Here is a 24,763-nt window from a genome sequence, read left to right as displayed (position 1 = left end):
TGACCACGATTTCCCTTAGGAAACAATGTGAAATGGCTCAATTTACCCAATATATCATAGGAACAATGGTAAATGGGCCAAAAACACCCCTGAACATTGAAATGTCCCCCCAAAAGTAGTTTACGCCACCACGTGATCAACGTGAACCCGAAGCGTGGCGAGGGGCGGCGGTACGCGTCCTCCGACCTTTTCATACCCCTACTATCCACTAGGGCGTGGAGTGAGAATAGAATAGTGTGGCGAGCGCAGCGAGCCACCGAGCCCGAAGCGTGGCGAGGGGACGCGGATACCTGTGAAGCCCGCGAAGGGACGCGTTTACCTGTGAAGGTATCCGCGTCCCCTCGCGGGGCTCGCTGCGCTCGCCACGCTTCGGGCTCGGTGGCTCGCTGCGCTCGCCACACTATTCTATTCTCACTCCACGCCCTAGTGGATAGTGGGGGTATGAAAAGGTCGGAGGACGCGTACCGCCGCCCCTCGCGGACTCGCTGCGCTCGCCACGCTTCGGGTTCACGTTCATCGCGGGGTGGCGTGAACTACTTTTGGGGGGACATTTCACTGGTCAGGGGCGTTTTTTGGGCTTTCTGGCCCATTTACCATGCTTCCCTATGATGATTTGGGTAAATTGACCCATTTAACATTGTTTCCTATGGGAAATTGGGGGCATCGCGGCTAAATTGAGGCATTTAACATTGTTCCCTATGGGGAAATCGCGGCCATCGCGGGTGGACCATTTAAGCATTTTTAGGCGCACACGACGCGACCGACCCGATTTTTCACTGTTTTTCAATGGAAAAATCGGGGGCATCGCGTCGGTCGCGTCGCAGGCCACTAAAATTACCCCCGATGGCCAAGATTTGTGGCCGTGCTAGGAAACAAGTACCCTTTATTTATATGTTCAATTATGCTTTTATCGTTTATATTGTTCAAAAAATTGCTATTTCATCATATATCTGGAACCGGCCACCTGGTAATATACCACTGCTATACTTAGAGACATCCCTTCCAGATACATATAATCCTGGATATAGGAGTCTAAAAGTGTCTATAGGGCTCATCATTTAATTAATTTTTATTTTTTAGTGTGTCTTTTCCACATACTAAAATACATGTATGTGTTTATTTTTAATATGTGTGTATAATGTTCATAACATTTTTATATTACTAAGAAACCGTCAAATTTCTGAATTATTTGAGAAACAAGCCAGCGCTGTTATATTTTTCTCTTACATGGCTGCGGAATATGTTACATATTCATGGCAGCTATGGCAATCTGTTCCAGCACACAAACGCGCCTCGGTTTGGAGGAAAATGAAATGTGATATGGCCATATCGGAATTGGACGAAAAGTGGCCATATCGCATTAGTGGATGGGGGCCATTAGATTTGGATGGGGTGTGTTCAAACTGATATCTAAATTTCAGTAAAGATAAAGCAGCCAGTATTTACCCAGCACAGAAACTAAATAACTCACCCAAATTTAACCTTGCGGCTCTGACTCTGTGGATCTTTGTACAGTTCTAGCGGCCTCCATATTAGAGGCCTTCGGAAACACTGAAGCATTTCAATAATGTTCTTTTAGTGTCTATAAAACAGAAGATACAATGCTTAGATCTGTACTGTAATAATCAGGGTTTAACCTGTATCTATTTTTTTAAGATTAAAAAATAAAACACTTAAAACACCATAAAGAACTATGCAAGGTGATAATGCTCCAGCCAATCAGCTACTAACTGTATATTTACATATTGGAGCTGATTGGCTGGAGTATTTATCACCTTGCACATAACATTCTTTATGGGGATAGATACAACTCCCCAAGCTTCATACATTTCCCCCTTTGGGTCCTATTGGGAGACAAGTGTGATATAAATAGCGTATTATTGGATTCGATGGATCTCTATACACATCCTCTTATAATAAGCTGTGAGGTGCGGTGAACCTCAGGGGCTACAGCCAGGGCCGATGTAAGACTTCTTAGCACCATAGGCAAAACTTCAACCCACTGCATCCCCCCCTTCCCCATACTGCCACCAATAACCATTTTCCAACTTTCCTAACATTACAGAATGGCAGGGAGGCTCCCAAAAACCAGTACAAGGAAGAGGGGGCAGCACAGTAGGGAAGTAAGCCTCAAGTGAGAGTTTGGAGGTGTGGTCTTAGAATTGCCACAGCCACCACCTGCATTAAGTACAAGGATCCCCATAGACATATTTAATTTTTTGATAGGCAGACTTGGTGGCACCCCCTTAGAACCTGGTGCTATAGGCAGTTGCCTAAAGCTGCCTAATGGTAGAGCCGGCCCTGGCCTCAGCTGCAAACTGTATATATCCGTTATTGGCACAAACATTGTAATACCAGTAAGATGTATCTTGTTATTGGTTTCCTTCAGCATCCAGTTAATTACCTTTCTTTTTGTGGTTTTCTCGGATCGGCAGGAAATATTTTGGTGGGTAGGCCTGTTTGGCATTGATAGACATATAGATAGATAGATAGATAGATAGATAGATAGATAGATAGATAGAATCTACCTATATCTTATCTATTTAAAAAAAAAAGTAATATCAAAATGAAATCAACAAGTAATTTAAAGTTTAGTATTCTTATCATCAGTTTCCTATTCTTATCATCAATTTAATAATCTATATGTCTAAAGAAACGCCTCCTCTCCTCTCTGTCTCCTCCTCATTCTCCACTCTGTTTCCTCCTCTCCATCCTCACTCTGGGATATATCCTTTACCAGAGACAAACGGGTTTCTGGCACTGTTCACGAATTTAGGATTTGGTCTCCGTATCCTCTTCCTCTTCTCTGGGACCTTGGTCCTCATCTCCTCTGCCTGCTGTCTGGGAACAAGGCCCAGTGCTGCAATAAAGGCACATTTATCTGGGTCTTCCAGCTTAGTACGCTTCGCAACTGGGGGATCCTCAGTTGGCTCTTCAACAAAATTCATGTCAGACATGACTGAAATCTAACCACCAACTGTCACTAGCACAGAGTAATGGCAGTTACTGGTCACTAGCACCTGGCTGGCCTCTGTGACCTCATTATGACATCACTAATTATGCATGCTGCACTGACTCCTAGGGACCAGGGCTAGCAATAGAAATCTAAGGGCCTGGCACACTGATATCTCTGGGGGCCCCCGTACACTTGCCAATTTTCATGCTCTGTAAGCCCATGGATAACTAATAGCTCCTGGGCTAAAGAGCTAGCACATATGGATGTATTGTTCAGGTGTACACAAAGAAACACAGAGTTGGAGAGTTAATAGGATGAGAGATTCAGAAAGTGAGAGATTTGGTAAGAAATCGCAAGTTTTTTTTAAGGCGGCAATCATTTACCCTGCAAAACCTGTTTGCTATTGCAGTGTAAATGATTGCCGCTTTAAAAAAACCTGAAGATTTCTTACCAAATCTCTCAATTTCTGAATCTCTCATCCTAATAAATTTAACCCAGAGGGTGAGATGTACTAAGCCTTGAAAAGTGAAAACATGGAGAGTGATAAACAAACCAATCAGCTCCCAACTGTCATTTGCCAAACCCAGCTTATGATACGGCAGTTATTAGCTGACTGGCTGGTGCGTTGTCACTCTTGCCCTAAACACATGCACGCACACACTTAGTATGATTTTGGAGTGTGTTAGGAGACTGGAGTCACCTGGAGGAAGCTCACACCAGCATGGACCACTAATACTGAGCACAGTGGGACATAAAGCACTATCTGCACTGTGATATTAGATTGCTGAGTGAATATTACTTATTTTCATAATGAAACTGAGTGGCAGAGTCATTAGGTCGACACAAGCTTTAGGTTGACATGGGCTAGCTAGGTTGACAGTCAAAAAGTTAACATGAATTTTTCATATTTTTCATCCCGAATGTCAACATAGTCAACATAGACACCATAAAAGTGTACCGCATCCCCTCGCTGCACTCGTTACTATCGGCACTCTATTTCATTCTCCCACCACGCTGTGGATGGTAGGGCATGAAATACCACCTGTTGGCACATGTTGACCTAAGACTTGTAGACTTTCAGTGGTCAAACTAAACAGAAAACAAGAACAAGCATCAACTAACACATATTTGAGGGAAAAGACACCCCTATTTTCCACTTTGGATGGATTCCCGTTCCTATAATGGACTTTACGGCACTCAGGCACTCTCACACACACTACACTACCACCACTAACCTACACCCCCTCTGCACACACGACACTACCACCACTAACCTGCACCCCCCTCTGCACACACTACTACCACTAACCTACACCCCCTCTGCACACACTACACTACCACCACTAATCTACACCCCCTATGCACACACTACCACCACTAACCTACACCCCCTCTGCACACACGACACTACCACCACTAACCTGCACCCCCCTCTGCACACACTACTACCACTAACCTACACCCCCTCTGCACACACTACACTACCACCACTAATCTACACCCCCTATGCACACACTACACTACCACCACTAATCTACACCCCCTATGCACACACTACACTACCACCACTAACCTACACCCCCTCTGCACACACTACACTACCACCACTAACCTACACCCCCTCTGCACACACTACACTACCACCACTAATCTACACCCTCCTCTGCACACACTGCCAACACTAACCTACACCCCTGCACACAATAACACCACTAACCTACACCTCCCCTCTGCACACACTACACTAACACCACTAACCTACACCCCCCTCTATACACACTACCACCACTAACCTACACCCCCTCTGCACACACTACACTACCACCACTAACCTACACCCCCTCTGCACACACTACACTACCACCACTAATCTACACCCTCCTCTGCACACACTGCCACCACTAACCTACACCCCCCTCTGCACACAATAACACCACTAACCTACACCTCCCCTCTGCACACACTACACTACCACCACTAACCTTCACCCCCCTCTGTACACACTACCACCACTAACCTACACCCCCTCTGCACACACTACACTACCACCACTAACCTACACCCCACTCTGCACACACTACCACCACTAACCTACACCCCCTCTGCACACACTACACTACCACACTAATCTACACCCCCCTCTGCACACACTACCACCACTAACCTACACCCTCCTCTGCACACACTACCACCACTAACCTACACCCCCCTCTGCACACACTACCACCACTAACCTACACCCCCCCCTCTGCACACACTACACTACCACCACTAACCTACATCCCCCTCTGCATACACTACCACCACTTACCTACACCCCGCTCGGCACACACTGCCACCACTAAGCTACACCCCCTCTGCACACACTACACTCTACCACCACTAATCTACACCCCTATGCACACACTACACTACCACCACTAACCTACACCCCCCTCTGCACACACTAAACTACCACCACTAAACTACACCCCCTCTGCAAACACTACCACCACTAACCTACACTCCCTCTCCACACACTACACTACCACCACTAGTCTACACCCCCTCTGCACACACTAAACTACCACCAATATCCTTCCACATTGTTAGTATGGCACTCCCCTCTCCCTTTTATCTGCAACAGAACTTACCTGAGCCTCTGCTGACTGAGTTTCTTCTCCTTTATGTGCATGTGGTGTTGCTGGCTGCTGCAACTTGCTTATCTGAGTGCTGGTAGGGATGGCCATCGACCATCGATGATTCAAAATCATTGATGGTTTATGGCCGATGTCAAATACTTTTGCCATCAATGGGGGAGAACCAGATGGTTTTCCTACATCTTCAAGGTGCCGGGACACAGAGCATAGCTCCGCCCTCCCCCCCAAGAACCTGGATGCCCGGCCCACACATTCTGATTGGCCTGTAGGCGAGATAATGGATAACCATTGATAGCTAAAACATAGTTTTTAACTATCGCTGTCTGGATGCAGAATCGCCATTGATGGCAACCATCAATGGTGACTGCACCGATGGCCATCCCTAAGTGCTGGCTCTTCCAGAGTCACATGACTTTCTGTTACTGCTGTGTGACCATAGCACAAAAATGATGGGGGGGTATGGAACATGTATGATTAACCCCCCCTCCCCCCCAGGAGGGAGGAAGGAAGGGAGGAGTGCTAAGATGCTATTTGTCATCAATATTGACAGGAGCAGAAGTGAGAAAAGAGGGAGGGTCCTGATATAGGCAATCAGACTAGCGCAGAGGTTCCCAAACTTTCTTTGAATCACGGCACCCTAGAGTATCAGAATATTTTTCAGGGCACCCCTAGGCTAAAGTTTGTTACCAAGAATAAACATTTTTTTTTAATGAAATAAATTGTGCTTAAATGTCATCCTTAGGTCCATTTATGTGGTGAGGAACACAATTCACTTCTGTTTCCCCACATATTTTATAATTGGAAGCCCCAAGCACTGATTTTGCCTGTTTTATTGGCCATAAATAATTTGAATTGGTTCTGGACCACCAACCTGAGGCACCACTGCAAGTGCTCCAAGGCACCCCAGGGAGCCTAGGTGCACAGGTTGGAAACCACTGGAATAGCGACTAGGGGAGGACAGGTTTCACTGCGCTGCTGTTCCCTGTCATCATGTGAGGAGCAGGCAGCCAGGCAGTAACAGCTAAACAGCAGCGGGGATGCAGAGCATTGAAAGCTCCTCTCCAGCCCGATGCCAGGCAAACACGGGGGGGGGGGGGGTTCTGGTTGCCCAGAAACCCATTGCTCTTGGCAAGTGCCTTCACTTATGACAACAATAGCATTGGTATATAATATGATCAATAGAGCTGCCAGCACATCATGCACTGTAAGGGACGGAGCGAAGCTGCTGCACGTGAATAGTGTACCAGCTTCTTCTACCACATTTACTGTATGTGTGGATCTGAGCCCTCAAACATTGCAAAAGACCAGAGAGCAGCAGCTGCCAGGAGGAAGAGACAGAAGCCTTACCATGAAGTGGGAGATTGTGAGCTTAGAAAGAGCAGTACTAGTTCTATGTCTGTGTATTTATTTATATGATATGATGGTACTCTTTACCTAGAACGGCGCCCGTCGCGGGCATCGCGGGTACATTTATGGCTACCCGCGACGCGACCGACGCGATGCCCGCGATTTTCCCATTGAAAACCATGTTAAACCTGAAAAATCGCGTCGGTCGCGTCGCGGCCGGCCATAAATGTACCCGCGATGCCCGCGACGCGATGCCCGCGATTTCCCATAGGGAACAATGTTAAAAGGCAGATTGACCGCGATTTTACCGTTAAATGCCTCAATGACCGCGATTTTGACATAGGAAACAATGTTAAATGGGCCACAGAGCCCAAATAGTCCCCCTGAAGTCTTAAATGGCCCCCAAAATTTTTAACGCCACCCCACGATCAACGTGAACCCGAAGCGTGGCGAGCGCAGCGAGCCCCGCGAGGGGCGGCGGTACGCGTCCTACGACCTTTTCATGCCCTACTATCCACGTCGGCGTGGAGTTGAGAATAGAATAGTGTGGCGAGCGCAGCGAGCCACCGAGCCCGAAGCGTGGCGAGCGCAGCGAGCCCCGCGAGGGGACGCGGATACCTTCACAGGTAAACGCGTCCCCTCGCGGGCTTCACAGGTGTCCGTGGCGACGCGGACACCTGTGAAGCCCGCGAAGGGACGCGTTTACCTGTGAAGGTATCCGCGTCCCCTCGCGGGGCTCGCTGCGCTCGCCACGCTTCGGGCTCGGTGGCTCGCTGCGCTCGCCACACTATTCTATTCTCAACTCCACGCCGACGTGGATAGTAGGGCATGAAAAGGTCGTAGGACGCGTACCGCCGCCCCTCGCGGGCTCGCTGCGCTCGCCACGCTTCGGGTTCACGTTGATCGTGGGGTGGCGTTAAAAATTGTGGGGGCCATTTAACAATTCAGGGGGACTATTAGGGCTCTGTGGCCCATTTAACATTGTTTCCTATGTAAAAATCGCGGGCATTGAGGCATTTAACGCTAAAATCGCGGTCAATCTGCCTTTTTAACATTGTTCCCTATGGGAAAATCGCGGTAATCGCGGGTACCCGATTTTGATGTACCCGCGATTTACCCGCGATTACCGCGATTGCCGCGATTTTACCCGCGATCCCGCGATTTCAATCGTGGGCGCCGTTCTAGGTAAAGAGTACCGATATGATTAACCTTTTCCTGACCACATCTCTTATTTAAATGTTCAAAACAGCCCATACTATAGACCATCTGTACTGTGACATATTAATACTGCATTCCATACTGTATCCATTGTATAAAAAAAACAATTTGTAGGGCTGTCACCACTCCCTAGACTCCTGTACTTACTCCAATGTGCTGCAGAGTGGAAGATTTTAGAATACATTTGGAAACCCCCATCTAAAAATATTGCGTTTTCCATTGCGCCTCCCTACACTGCATCCTCTGCTGAGTGGGTAGCGCCGGCCCTGACGGCACTGGCAGTTGTGGATATATAGTATCCCTACACAGCTGCCTGTGCTGGCAATGTGCTGCTCCAATGAATATGTGTCCACAAGTCCTGGTTCAGGTATCCATAAATAAAAAAAATTGTAATCCACACTGTATGATTAAAGAGGGATAAAGGTGTCTGCTCTCTGACGCATTTTGCTGAGGAGTCCTCAGCTTTTTCAAAGGTGTCTTTCCCATAGTTGGATCACAGTATTTATACCTTGGGCCAATATGGCCGCTAATTTCTACAGCTGTTCATTGTTAGCATTACACGTTGTACATACATACATAATTTCCCTTTAAAACTCAATTTATATATACCATTCAGGAAATCCGAAATAAAATAGAAGGCAGACATAAAAATAAATTGTTCATACATATTTCACTCTTTCATTCCCGATCACGTGAGCCCGATGTTTATGTCACGTGATACCAATAGGTATAGTAATGGGATGCTATTACCTCTGTTGCTGGTGTTTTTGTCTTTCAAAGTTCTGGGTTCTCACAGCCGTCTGTACTTCCAGTCACATTTCGCAATCCGGAAGTCGTACATGCGTTCCATCTCCACAAAATGGGGCTGGCTGGAGTGCCTGCGTTCCAATTCAGGGCTGGACGGAGTATTTCTCCAATCACGTGATCTTGCATCATGTAATCTATATTCTGCCAATCCCTGTGTTTTGTTGGCATGTTTCCATAGTAACAGATTTAATCAAAATGGCATCCATATTATGTTCTTGCAGATTAGAAATATGTATTTGTTGTTGCATCTTAAGTACCAAAATTACTTGTATATATGAATTACATTTAAAACAAGAGATTTAAGGCCCATACACACTGGGCGAGTTTGAGCTGAAAGTCGCTCAAAACAGCAGGTTTCAGCTCAAAGCCGCCCAGTGTGTATGCCCCGGCGATGAGCGCTGCCGCGCGCTCCCGCATCATCGCCGGGAAAGTCGCTTATCTGCTGGTTATACCAGCAGATGCGAGGCTTTGAGGATGGCTTTGCATAGCGCTGCACTATGCAAAGCCATCCTTCCCCCTCTGTCAGCGCCGGGCAGGGGGAAAGCGGCTCAGTGTGTATGCACTGAGCGGCTTTTCCCCCAGCAATGAATGCTATCATCGCTGTCCATACAGGCTGAGCATAGTCGCCCAGTGTGTATGGACCACACCATATAGCACATTGGATTGAGGTCTTAAACTATATTTAATACCGGAAAAAATGTATTCCACATAAGCGCAGTTCTTGTTCTTTTTTCTTTTGTATACATACAAGGGACTGACTATCCCTTTAACCAAAACTGCTGCTACTGAAGAGAAGCCCTAAGTAGCACCTGAAAATGATCCCCAGGGATAATACACACATTTTCGTCAACCTAAAACGGGTTGACCTAATGACCTTATCCCGTCCTGCACAATATAGAGACCATTCTCCAGCCTATGGCAGGACATTCACCTAGCGGTGGATTAGTAAGGCCCAATGATGTTAGTAGATTCTTGAAACTACATTAAGGCTCACACACAGTCGCCCCAGTACAGAATAAGGAGGTGCAGAGAGTGTAAAGGTGCCCATACACTAGTAAGATTTATCTTCAGATCTGGCTGGTTGGAACAAAAACATGGTTATGGATGAGTGACAGTTTGTCAGTTTTCCAGCATTTCCAAGCAAATGGTCAGCTGTCATTTGCTCTCATCCATAACCATGTTTTTGTACCAACCAGCCAGATCTGAAGATAAATCTGCATGTGTATGGCCACCTTAAGAGCAGGACCAGCGTCTAAAGTCTTGGACTTGGTGGGACAGACTCGATGTGAGGGTTCTGTCCCACTGTCTTTGTTAGGACTGCAGTATCTCCTTATCTGCCAGGCAGTCAGGAAGTAGAACAGCGGCACTGAATGGGTCTCACACATTCAGCCAAGGGTACAGGGATGGCCATTGACCATCAATGTTTTGACACAGATAGATGACGGTTTTGCCATCAATGGTGGAGAGTTTAATGGTTTTCCTCCATTAACGTCAGTAATGCTGCAGTGTGCCCCTCCCCCCAGGAAGCAAGCGGCATTGTCTGTAACTGCTCCCCCAGTGTCATGCTTAGCCTTGTCCCTCTTTCCTGATTGGTCTTTGAAATGCTCAGCCCTGCTGATTGGCTCAATGTATTATGGTCATCAGTGGTGCACCATTGGATTGCCAGGCTTACAGTCCTATGTGCAGCAGTGCACAGTGCACAATTGATTCTGAAGAAGTGGAGAGGTAGCTTGGACCATTCCTGGTCACCCACGCTGACTCACACACATTGCCCACCTGCCGATAAACTGTCTCCACCTACTGACAAAGTAGCCACACCTACTGACAAAGTAGCCACACCCACTGACTGCACAGCCCAGGGCCGTTTCTAGACTATTTGGGTCCCAGTGTGAACAGTAACCCCCTCCACACACACACACACACACACCAAAAAAAATGTGTGGCATTCCTTTAAGGGGTGTGGCCTTTCAGGAAAAGCCTACCCTTACACCCCCAGACACTGACCACCGCATCCCACTTACTAATGCTAAAGAATCATTAAAGCTTAAATTAGTGATATGCTTGTCAGTGATGATTGAAGCATAAAGTCAGACAAGTAAAAGTAAATGACCAGTCATACATGTTTATTTGCACTGACAATTGTACATATGAATGCTGTAATGCTCATGTGCATGTAACAGGAAAACTTGTCATGGATACAGTAAATGTAACCACTGGGTGCAATAAACTGCTATTAGCGCCTTTCTTCTTTTATCTCACACCGCTTGCAGCTTGGCTTGTTCCGAGCAGGTGGCAGCATCCAGCACTCTGTGATCTCGCCAGCAGATGGCAGCAACTGGGTGATCAGCATCCTGCACTTTGTGATCTCTCCAGTAGGGGGCTCTGAGCACACGTGTTACTGTGTCTATCCCCAGTCTCAGACATATTGTACAACCTTTGGAAGAACAAAAACATTTGCTCTCTCAGTGCATGGGATAATTAATCACAATGCCAGGGATAAATACTCACACTGCCAGGGATAAATACTCACACTGCCAGGGATAAATACTCACACTGCCCGGGATATATACTCACACTGCCCGGGATATATACTCACACTGCCCGGGATAAACACTCACAATGCCCGGGATAAACACTCACACTGCCCGGGATATATACTCACACTGCCTGGGATCTATACTCACACTGCCCGGGATAAACACTCACACTGCCCGGGATAAACACTCACACTGCCCGGGATATATACTCACACTGCCCGGGATATATACTCACACTGCCTGGGATCTATACTCACACTGCTCGGTATATATACTCACACTGTCCAGGATAAACACTCACATTGCCAGGGATAAATACTCACACTGCCCGGGATAAATACTAACACTGCCTGGGATAATTACTCACGCTGCCCGGGATAATTACTAACACTGCCCAGGATAATTACTCACACTGCCTGGGATAATTACTCACACTGCCCGGGATAATTACTCACACTGCCCAGAATAAACACTCACACTGCCCAGGATAAATACTCACACTGCCTGGGATATATACTCACACTGCCTGGGATATATACTCACACTGCTTGGGATAAACACTCACACTGCCCGGGATAAACACTCACACTGCCCGGGATAAATACTCACACTGCCCGGGATAAACACTCACACTGCCCGGGATAAATACTAACACTGCCCAGGATAATTACTCACACTGCCCGGGATAATTACTCACACTGCCCGGGATAAATACTAACACTGCCCAGGATAAATACTCACACTGCCCGAGATATATACTCACACTGCCAGGGATACTCACAATGCCAGGGATATATACACTGCCCGGGATAAATACTCACACTGCCCGGGATAACTACTCACACTGCCAGGGATAAATACACTGCCTGGGATAAATACTCACACTGCCTGGGATAAATACTCACACTGCCTGGGATAAACACTCACACTGCCTGGGATAAATACTCACACTGCCCGGGATAAACACTCACACTGCCCGGGATAAATACTAACACTGCCCAGGATAATTACTCACACTGCCCGGGATAATTACTCACACTGCCCGGGATAAATACTAACACTGCCCAGGATAAATACTCACACTGCCCGAGATATATACTCACACTGCCAGGGATACTCACAATGTCAGGGATATATACACTGCCCGGGATAAATACTCACACTGCCCGGGATAAATACTCACACTGCCAGGGATAAATACACTGCCTGGGATAAATACTCACACTGCCTGGGATAAATACTCACACTGCCAGGGATAAATACTCACACTGCCCGGGATAAATACTCACACTGCCAGGGATAAATACTCACACTGCCAGGGATAAATACACTGCCTGGGATAAATACTCACACTGCCCGGGATAAATACTCACACTGCCAGGGATAAATACTCACACTGCACGGGATAAACGCCCCATAAACAGGTGAAGGTGATGTAGGACCAGATGTACTCCAGATCCAGCAACAGGAATCCTTCAGATGGGAACCAAATGTATCTGGAGATGGGTCATTGGGAGAGTGATAGTTACTTGGGTGACCGCCCCGACCAGGCACCGCTTCCTCCGCCAGAAGGAAGCTGAGCAGAACGGTGATAGGAAGAAAGAGTCATTCAAAAGAAATAATAAATCCAGTCACGTTGTTGGCATGCTGCAATGGGAGCTGTACTCCTTCCTGGGAGCTTTATACTTATGTTACAGATATTACCAGTAGCTAACTTCCCAACATTTCATCTGTGCAAGGAGGGACAGTGCCCCTAAATCTAACTCCGGCACCGCCTAGTCTAACCCTAACCTCCCCTCGCAGCCTAAGCCTAAGTTCCCCCAATAGGGCCAAAACCTACCTAACCCCTCCTTCGCTGGCCGCACACTAGCCTGCCCTTACTGATTTACCAATAAGAATGCTGGCTGTCTGTATTCCAGCATCAGCATCCTGATCATTCGATAGCAGTTGGGATGTCAGCATTGTTATGTTATAGGTATAGAGATCAACCCCACAAGCAGCCCTTTTCAAGCAAAGCAGGGAAAGGTTAGTAATGACCACTGCGGGGGCTAAAACCTTCAGGGTCATCAGAACCCCAAAACACACACAGTCTATAAACCAAATATGCACCCCACAGCCTATAGCCCTAACCATACACACCCATGGACCCTATAAACCTAACCATACACACCTATGCACCCTATAACCCTAACTATACACAGCCATGCACCCTATAACCCTAACTATACACACACACTGCACCCTATAACCCTAACCATACACAGCCATGCACCCTATAACCCTAACCATACACACCCATACACCCCATAACCCTAACCATACACACCCACGCACCCTATAACCCTAACCATACACACCCACGCACCCTATAACCCTAACCATACACACCCACGCACCCTATAACCCTAACCATACACACCCACGCACCCTATAACCCTAACCATACACACCCACGCACCCTATAACCCTAACCATACACACCCACGCACCCTATAACCCTAACCATACACACCTATGCACCCTATAACCCTAACTATACACACCCATGCACCCTATAACCCTAACTATACACACCCATGCACCCTATAACCCTAACTATACACACCCATGCACCCTATAAACCTAACCATACACACACCCCGCAGCCTATAACCCTAACCATACACACATCCCGCAGCCTATAACCCTAACCATACACGCACACACACCGCAGCCTATAACCCTAACCATACACATACAGATGGGTCTGGTCCCATCTTGGCAGGGGATGGCGCTGGCGTCGCCAGCCGCCATCCCCCGCCAGCGCCATGGCGATGGTGAGAAGGGGACGCGCGCACGAGAGGCGCGCGCGTCCCCTTCCGACGGCACTTCCATCCGTTCCCCCGGGTCCCCGCCGGCTTGCCGGCGGTAAACCGGGGTCCCCGCCGCCTGCCCGCATCCCCCCCTAACCCCCCCTAACCCTGTCCGTCTCCCTGAGGCGGAGACGGACAGGGTTTCCATCGCGCTGGCGACGGAGACTGAGACGCGCGTGCGCGTTAGACGCACGCGCGTCTCAGTGTATTCGCTGGCGCGGCTGCTGGCGGGTCACCAGCGCGGACGTTCTGGCGACCCGCCAGCCAGGATGGGACCTGACCCATCTGTACATCCCGCAGCCTATAACCCTAACCATACACACACACACACTGCAGCCTATAACCCTAACCACACACACCACACAGCCTGTAACCCTAACCATACACAAACCCCGCAGCCTATAACCCTAACCACACACACCACACAGCCTGTAACCCTAACCATACACACCCCACAGCCTATAACCCTAACCATACACACACACCGCAGCCTATAACCCTAACCATACACAGGGCCGGTGCTAGGCTTTCATGCACCCTAGGCAAAATTTTAGCTTGCCGCCCCTACTCCCCCAAGAATCTACTTTTGAGCCTCTCACATAACTCTTGAAAACCCCTATACAACCCCCCCCCCCCAGCCCCTCCTCCTCCTACCCTCAGCCCGGAACGCGTCCCCAGCATTCAAGTCACTCACCGCCCCCGGAGCGCCAACACAGGGTTTGCACTTTGCAGAGAGTCGCGCTTTGTGCTGCTGTGCATCCTTTTGTGCGCCCACTGGCAACCCGGCACTGTCTGCGTAGCTGTGCAGTGCTCTAGCAGGATTTCACCTGACTGCCCGCCTCTCCTTCGTCCGATTTACAGCATTACTTCTGACAGCTGCCAGACAGTCACGCAGACAGTGCCGGGTTGCCTGCGGCCGCACAGAGAGATGCACACAGCGCGGTTCTCTGCAACCCCGTGTTAGCGCCTCTGCCAAATTTTACAACCTACAGAATCAGATAACTGCTATTTTATCATATATCTGGAACTGGCCACCTGGTAATATACCACTGCTATACTTAGAGACATCCCTTCCAGATACATATAATCCTGGATATAGGAGTCTAAAAGTGTCTATAGGGCTCATAATTTAATGAATTTTTATTTTTTAGTGTGTCTTTTCCACATACTAAAATACATGTATGTGTTTATTTTTAATATGTGTGTATAATGTTCATAACATTTTTATATTACTAAGAAACCGTCAAATTTCTGAATTATTTGAGAAACAAGCCAGCGCTGTTATATTTTTCTCTTACATGGCTGCGGAATATGTTACATATTCATGGCAGCTATGACAATCTGTTCCAGCACACGAACGCGCCTCGGTTTGGAGGAAAAGGAAATGTGATATGGCCATATCGGAATCGGACGAAAAGTGGCCATATCGCATTAGGGATGGGGGCCATTAGATTTGGATGGGGTGTGTTCAAACTGATATCTAAATTTCAGTAAAGATAAAGCAGCCAGTATTTACCCAGCACAGAAACTAAATAACTCACCCAAATCCAACCTTGCGGCTCTGACTCTGTGGATCTTTGTACAGTTCTAGCGGCCTCCATATTAGAGGCCTTCGGAAACGCTGAAGCATTTCAATAATGTTCTTTTAGTGTCTATAAAACAGAAGATACAATGCTTAGATCTGTATTGTAATAATTAGGGTTTAACCTGTATCTATTTTTTTTAAGATGAAAAAACAAAACACTTAAAACACCATAAAGAACTATGCAAGGTGATAATGCTCCAGCCAATCAGCTACTAACTGTACATTTACATATTGGAGCTGATTGGCTGGAGTATTTATCACCTTGCACATAACATTCTTTATGGGGATAGATACAACTCCCCAAGCTTCATACATTTCCCCCTTTGGGTCCTATTGGGAGACAAGTGTGATATAAATAGCGTATTATTGGATTCGATGGATCTCTATACACATCCTCTTATAATAAGCTGTGAGGTGCGGTGAACCTCAGGGGCTACAGCCAGGGCCGATGTAAGACTTCTTAGCACCCTAGGCAAAACTTCAACCCACTGCATCCCCCCCTTCCCCATACTGCCACCAATAACCATTTTCCAACTTGCCTAACATTACAGAATGGCAGGGAGGCTCCCAAAAACCAGTACAAGGAAGAGGGGGCAGCACAGTAGGGAAGTAAGCCTCAAGTGAGAGTTTGGAGGTGTGGTCTTAGAATTGCCACAGCCACCACCTGCATTAAGTACAAGGATCCCCATAGACGTATTTAATTTTTTGATAGGCAGACTTGGTGGCACCCCCTTAGAACCTGGTGCTATAGGCAGTTGCCTAAAGCTGCCTAATGGTAGAGCCGGCCCTGGCCTCAGCTGCAAACTATATATATCCGTTATTGGCACAAACATTGTAATACCAGTAAGATGTATCTTGTTATTGGTTTCCTTCAGCATCCAGTTAATTACCTTTCTTTTTGTGGTTTTCTCGGATCGGCAGGACATATTTTGGTGGGTAGGCCTGTTTGGCATCGATAGACATATAGATAGATAGATAGATAGATAGATAGATAGAATCTACCTATATCTTATCTATTTAAAAAAAAAAGTAATATCAAAATGAAATCAACAAGTAATTTAAAGTTTAGTATTCTTATCATCAGTTTCCTATTCTTATCATCAATTTAATAATCTATATGTCTAAAGAAACGCCTCCTCTCCTCTCTGTCTCCTCCTCATCCTCCTCTCTGTTTCCTCCTCTCCATCCTCACTCTGGGATATATCCTTTACCAGAGACAAACGGGTTTCTGGCACTGTTCACAAATTTAGGATTTGGTCTCCGTATCCTCTTCCTCTTCTCTGGGACCTTGGTCCTCATCTCCTCTGCCTGCTGTCTGGGAACAAGGCCCAGTGCTGCAATAAAGGCACATTTATCTGGGTCTTCCAGCTTAGTACGCTTCGCAACTGGGGGATCCTCAGTAGGCTCTTCAACAAAATTCATGTCAGACATGACTGAAATCTAACCACCAACTGTCACTAGCACAGAGTAATGGAAGTTACTGGTCACTAGCACCTGGCTGGCCTCTGTGACCTCATTATGACATCACTAATTATGCATGCTGCACTGACTCCTAGGGACCAGGGCTAGCAACAGAAATCTAAGGGCCTGGCACACTGATATCTCTGGGGGCCCCCGTACACTTGCCAATTTTCATGCTCTGTAAGCCCATGGATAACTAATAGCTCCTGGGCTAAAGAGCTAGCACATATGGATGTATTGTTCAGGTGTACACAAAGAAACACAGAGTTGGAGAGTTAATAGGATGAGAGATTCAGAAAGTGAGAGATTTGGTAAGAAATCGCAAGTTTTTTTTAAGGCGGCAATCATTTACCCTGCAAAACCTGTTTGCTATTGCAGTGTAAATGATTGCCGCTTTAAAAAAACCTGAAGATTTCTTACCAAATCTCTCACTTTCTGAATCTCTCATCCCAATAAATTTAACCCAGAGGGTGAGATGTACTAAGCCTTGAAAAGTGAAAACATGGAGAGTGATAAACAAACCAATCAGCTCCCAACTGTCATTTGCCAAACCCAGCTTATGATACGGCAGTTATTAGCTGACTGGCTGGTGCGTTGTCACTCTTGCCCTAAACACATGCACACGCACACACTTAGTATGATTTTGGAGTGTGTTAGGAGACTGGAGTCACCTGGAGGAAGCTCACACCAGCATGGACCACTAATACTGAGCACAGTGGGACATAAAGCACTATCTGCACTGTGATATTAGATTGCTGAGTGAATATTACTTATTTTCATAATGAAACTGAGTGGCAGAGTCATTAGGTTGACACAAGCTTTAGGTTGACATGGGCTAGCTAGGTTGACAGTCAAAAAGTTAACATGAATTTTTCATATTTTTCATCCCGAATGTCAACATAGTCAAAATAGACACCATAAAAGTGTACCGCATCCCCTCGCTGCACTCGCTGCACTCGTTACCATCGGCACTCTATTTTATTCTCCCACCACGCTGTGGATGGTAGGGCATGAAATACCACCTGTTGGCACATGTTGACCTAAGACTTGTAGACTTTCAGTGGTCAAACTAAACAGAAAACAAGAACAAGCATCAACTAACACATATTTGAGGGAAAAGACACCCTTATTTTCCACTTTGGATGGATTCCCGTTCCTATAATGGACTTTACGGCACTCAGGCACTCTCACACACACTACACTACCACCACTAACCTACACCCCCTCTGCACACACGACACTACCACCACTAACCTGCACCCCCCTCTGCACACACTACTACCACTAACCTACACCCCTTTCTGCACACACTACACTACCACCACTAACCTACACCCCCCTCTACACACACTACTACCACTAACCTACACCCCTCTCTGCACACACTACACTACCACCACTAACCTACACCCCCCTCTGCACACACTACCACCACTAACCTACACCCCCTCTGCACACACTACACTACCACCACTAATCTACACCCCCTTTGCACACACTACACTACCACCACTAATCTACACCCCCTATGCACACACTACACTACCACCACTAACCTACATCCCCTCTGCACACACTACACTACCACCACTAACCTACACCCCTCTGCACACACTACACTACCACCACTAATCTACACCCTCCTCTGCACACACTGCCACCACTAACCTACACCCCCCTCTGCACACAATAACACCACTAACCTACACCTCCCCTCTGCACACACTACACTACCACCACTAACCTACACCCCCCTCTGTACACACTACCACCACTAACCTACACCCCCTCTGCACACACTACCACCACTAACCTACACCCCCTCTGCACACACTACACTACCACCACTAACCTACACCCCACTCTGCACACACTACCACCACTAACCTACACCCCCTCTGCACACACTACACTACCACACTAATCTACACCCCCCTCTGCACACACTACCACCACTAACCTACACCCTCCTCTGCACACACTACCACCACTAACCTACACCCCCCTCTGCACACACTACCACCACTAACCTACACCCCCCCCCCCCCCTCTGCACACACTACACTACCACCACTAACCTACATCCCCCTCTGCATACACTACCACCACTTACCTACACCCCGCTCGGCACACACTGCCACCACTAAGCTACACCCCCTCTGCACACACTACACTCTACCACCACTAATCTACACCCCTATGCACACACTACACTACCACCACTAACCTACACCCCCCTCTGCACACACTAAACTACCACCACTAACCTACATCCCCTCTGCAAACACTACCACCACTAACCTACACCCCCTCTCCACACACTACACTACCACCACTAGTCTACACCCCCTCTGCACACACTAAACTACCACCAATATCCTTCACACTACACTGCACAGTCCTTCCATGGCCTGCTTCATCATGCAGGAGCTGGTCCAGCTGTTCCTGAAGCAGCAGATGGGCACAGATGACAGTGGAGTGCTGGAGTAGGTGAGTATTGCCTTCTGTGCACCACTGAGGAAAATCATGCAGTACACATTGTTAACATTCCAACTCCCCCTCCAACTTAGCCTCTGCTGACTGAGTTTCTGCTCCTTTATGTGCATGTGGTGTTGCTGGCTGCTGCAACTTGCTTATCTGAGTGCTGGTAGGGATGGCCATCGACCATCAATGATTCAAAATCATTGATGGTTTATGGCCGATGTCAAATACTTTTGCCATCAATGGGGGAGAACCAGATGGTTTTCCTACATCTTTAAGGTGCCGGGACACAGAGCATAGCTCCGCCCTCCCCCCCAAGAACCTGGATGCCCAGCCCACACATTCTGATTGGCCTGTAGGCGAGATAATGGATAACCATTGATAGCTAAAACATAGTTTTTAACTATCGCTGTCTGGATGCAGAATCGCCATTGATGGCAATCATCAATGGTGACTGCACCGATGGCCATCCCTAAGTGCTGGCTCTTCCAGAGTCACATGACTTTCTGTTACTGTTGTGTGACCATAGCACAAAAATGATGGGGGGTATGGAACATGTATGATTAACCCCCCCCTCCCCCCCAATCTGCCGCTGATGTTAGAGAGACGGGAGGGAGGGAGGAAGGAAGGAAGGAAGGAAGGGAGGAGTGCTAAGATGCTATTTGTCATCAATATTGACAGGAGCAGAAGTGAGAAAAGAGGGAGGGTCCTGATATAGGCAATCAGACTAGCGCAGAGGTTCCCAAACTTTTTTGAATCACGGCACCCTAGAGTATCAGAATATTTTTCAGGGCACCACTAGGCCAAAGTTTGTTACCAAGAATAAACATTTTTTTTTAATGAAATAAATTGTGCTTAAATGTCATCCTTAGGTCCATTTATGTGGTGAGGAACACAATTCACTTCTGTTTCCCCACATATTTTATAATTGGAAGCCCCAAGCACTGATTTTGCCTGTTTTATTGGCCATAAACAATTTGAATTGGTTCTGGACCACCAACCTGAGGCACCACTGCAAGTGCTCCGAGGCACCCCAGGGAGCCTAGGTGCACAGGTTGGAAACCACTGGAATAGCGACTAGCGGAGGACAGGTTTCACTGCGCTGCTGTTCCCTGTCATCATGTGAGGAGCAGGCAACCAGGCAGTAACAGCTAAACAGCAGCGGGGATGCAGAGCATTGAAAGCTCCTCTCCAGCCCGATGCCAGGCAAACACGGGGGGGTTCTGGTTGCCCAGAAACCCATTGCTCTTGGTAAGTGCCTTCACTTATGACAACAATAGCATTGGTATATAATAGGATCAATAGAGCTGCCAGCACATCATGCACTGTAAGGGACGGAGCGGAGCTGTTGCACGTGAATAGTGTACCAGCTTTTTCTACCACATTTACTGTATGTGTGGATCTGAGCCCTCAAACATTGCAAAAGACCAGAGAGCAGCAGCTGCCAGGAGGAAGAGACAGAAGCCTTACCATGAAGTGGGAGATTGTGAGCTTAGAAAGAGCAGTACTGGTTCTATGTCTGTGTATTTATTTATATGATATGATTAACCTTTTCCTGACCACATCTCTTATTTAAATGTTCAAAACAGCCCATACTATAGACCATCTGTACTGTGACATATTAATACTGCATTCCATACTGTATCCATTGTATAAAAAGACCAATTTGTAGGGCTGTCACCACTCCCTAGACTCCCGTACTTACTCCAATGTGCTGCAGAGTGGAAGATTTTAGAATACATTTGGAAACCCCCATCTAAAAATATTGCGTTTTCCATTGCGCCTCCCTACACTGCATCCTCTGCTGAGTGGGTAGCGCCGGCCCTGACGGCACTGGCAGTTGTGGATATATAGTATCCCTACACAGCTGCCTGTGCTGGCAATGTGCTGCTCCAATGAATATGTGTCCACAAGTCCTGGTTCAGGTATCCATAAATAAAAAAAATTGTAATGCACACTGGATGATTAAAGAGGGATAAAGGTGTCTGTGCCCTGACGCGTTTTGCTGAGGAGTCCTCAGCTTTTTCAAAGGTGTCTTTCCTATAGTTGGATCATAGTATTTATACCTTGGGCCAATATGGCCGCTAATTGCTACAGCTGTTCATTGTTAGCATTACACGTTGTACATACATACATAATTTCCCTTTGAAACTCAATTTATATATACCATTCAGTGGCAAACGCAGGATTTTCAGAAGGGGGTTTCCAGAGGGGCGGAGCAAAGCACAGAGATGGACACTTAGGTGACCCAGTATATGCCGGGTCAGTTAAAGTATTATAGATAGACCAAATGTATATAAATAATAATAATTAAAAAATATATATACATACATATATATACTCGGGGCATCAACAGCAGTGTATGACCCCTGAGCATAGCAATGTATTGGGGCCCCTACCGATCCTCCAGCGGTAGGGGTGGGGGAAGCTTTGATGTCCCGTGGTTGGTAGGGGGTATTATACCAACCGCTCAGCATGTAGGGACTGGATCAGTAATTTTCACTAATTACCGCTTTACTGCCCAGATGGTGGGAGATGGGGTGGGAGAAGGGGGCATTGGGCGGAATGTAGGGGCCCTGATACATAACTTCCAGGGTGGTAGAGGATGTTTAATACGCAGAGGAGGGATGTATAGTGGAGTGGGCTTATTATTCATAATTTTCTGGTGGGAGGACAGCTTGCTTGACTGCAGATATCTCCAGTTCCCAGAAATAGATTTCTTAGAATTAAAAACTAGAGAATCCCACCTACCAAATGGTAATGGGGACTAGGAGATCAGAGTTCAGGAGGCAGAGCACTCTGCCCACGAAAATATAATACTACATACCAGGTGTGTGGAGCTGGAGCAGTAACCAGCTGCTGGAAGGCTGATATCTCTAGTTCTGGGAACAGTAGAGACAAGCTGCTAGTGTCCCTCAAAGGGGAAAAGTCCCAGCTTTTGGAATATACCCTCAGAAAAACTCTAAGTCAGACATAACCTGAAATATCTGACTGGGAATAACAATTAACAGGCTTGGATGGGGACCACTGCTTTGAAGTCAGATATCTCTGGTTCCCAAAGGCCGATTTTTACAATTCTTATACCCATGGAAAGAGGGGACCCTCAGCTTTCATCTGAGGGCCCTTAGACTCCTGGGGGGGGGTTCTGTGTACTCAGAAACCCCCCCTGCGTGCGCTACTGCCATTCAGGAAATCCGAAATAAAAATAGAAGACAGACATAAAAATAAATTGTTCATACATATTTCACTCTTTCATTCCCGATCACGTGACCCTTATGTTTATGTCACGTGATACCAATAGGTGTAGTAATGGGATGCTATTACCTCTGTTCTGGGTTCTCACAGCCGTCTGTACTTCCAGTCACATTTCGCAATCCAGAAGTCGTACATGCGTTCCATCTCCACAAAATGGGGGCTGGCTGGAGTGCCTGCGTTCCAATTCAGGGCTGGACGGAGTATTTCTCCAAACACGTGATCTTGCATCATGTAACCTATATTCTGCCAATCCCTGTGTTTTGTTGGCATGTTTCCATAGTAACAGATTTAATCTAAATGGCATCCATATTAGGTTTTTGCAGATTAGAAATATGTATTTGTTGTTGCATCTTAAGTACCAAAATTACTTGTACATATGAATTACATTTAAAACAAGAGTTTTAAGGCCCATACACACTGGGCGAGTTTGAGCTGAAAGTCGCTCAAAACAGCAGGTTTCAGCTCAAAGCCGCCCAGTGTGTATGCCCTGGCGATGAGCGCTGCTGCGCGCTCCCGCATCATCGCCGGGAAAGTCGCTTATCTGCTGGTTATACCAGCAGATGAGAGGCTTTGAGGATGGCTTTGCATAGCGCTGCGTGTGTATGAACTGAGCGGCTTTTCCCCCAGCAATGAATCATCGCTGTCCATACAGGCTGAGCATAGTCGCACAGTGTGTATGGACCACACTATATAGCACATTAAATTGAGGTCTTAAATTATATTTAATACCGGAGAAAATGTATTCCACATAAGCGCAGTTCTTGTTCTTTTTTCTTTTGTATACATACAAGGGACTGACTATCCCTTTAACCAAAACTGCTGCTACTGAAGATAATACACACATTTTCGTCAACCTAAAAAGGGTTGACCTAATGACCTTATGCCGTCCTGCACAATATAGAGACCATTCTCCAGCCTATGGCAGGACATTCACCTAGCGGTGGATTAGTAAGGCCCAATGATGTTAGTAGATTCTTGAAACTACATTAAGGCTCACACACAGTCGCCTCAGTACAGAATAAGGAGGTGCAGAGAGTGTAAATGTGCCCATACACGTGCAGATTTATCTTCAGATCTGGCTGGTTGGAACAAAAACATGGTTATGGATGAGTGACAGTTTGTCAGTTTTCCAGCATTTCCAAGCAAATGGTCCACTGTCATTTGCTCTCATCCATAACCATGTTTTTGTTCCAACCAGCCAGATCTGAAGATAAATCTGCATGTGTATGGCCACCTTAAGAGCAGGACCAGCGTCTAAAGTCTTGGACTTGGTGGGACAGACTCGATGTGAGGGTTCTGTCCCACTATCTTTGTTAGGACTGCAGTATCTCCTTATCTGCCAGGCAGTCAGGAAGTAGAACAGCGGCACTGAATGGGTCTCACACATTCAGCCAAGGGTACAGGGATGGCCATTGACCATCAATGTTTTGACACAGATAGATGACGGTTTTGCCATCAATGGTGGAGAGCTTAATGGTATTCCTCCATTAACGTCAGTAATGCTGCAGTGTGCCCCTCCACCCAGGAAGCAAGCGGCATTGTCTGTAACTGCTCCCCCAGTGTCATGCTTAGCCTTGTCCCTCTTTCCTGATTGGTCTTTGAAATGCTCAGCCCTGCTGATTGGC

The 24,763-nt window shown here is 47.0% G+C and overlaps 1 long non-coding RNA gene across 2 annotated transcripts; it reads right to left on the bottom strand.

Moving 5' to 3' along the window:
* Nucleotides 1-11,070: 11,070 nt before the first annotated feature.
* Nucleotides 11,071-23,296, bottom strand: LOC146062517 (uncharacterized). Of its 2 annotated transcripts, none has more exons than XR_014471368.1 (4): nt 23,208-23,296; nt 15,898-16,008; nt 12,900-13,080; nt 11,071-11,401 (listed from the first exon to the last, which is right to left on the bottom strand). It is a non-coding gene; the product is annotated as an uncharacterized LOC146062517 (long non-coding RNA). The 2 variants fall into 2 exon arrangements; XR_014471367.1 differs by lacking the exon at nt 23,208-23,296 and adding an exon at nt 16,832-16,890.
* Between the last annotated feature and the right edge of the window lie 1,467 nt (nt 23,297-24,763).

The sequence above is a fragment of the Crinia signifera genome, chromosome 3, assembly GCF_055691185.1.
Source record: "Crinia signifera chromosome 3, ASM5569118v1, whole genome shotgun sequence".
NCBI classification, from domain to species: Eukaryota; Metazoa; Chordata; class Amphibia; order Anura; family Myobatrachidae; genus Crinia; species Crinia signifera.
Note: the sequence above shows the minus strand (reverse complement) of the source record. Positions and strands in the feature narration are given on the sequence as shown.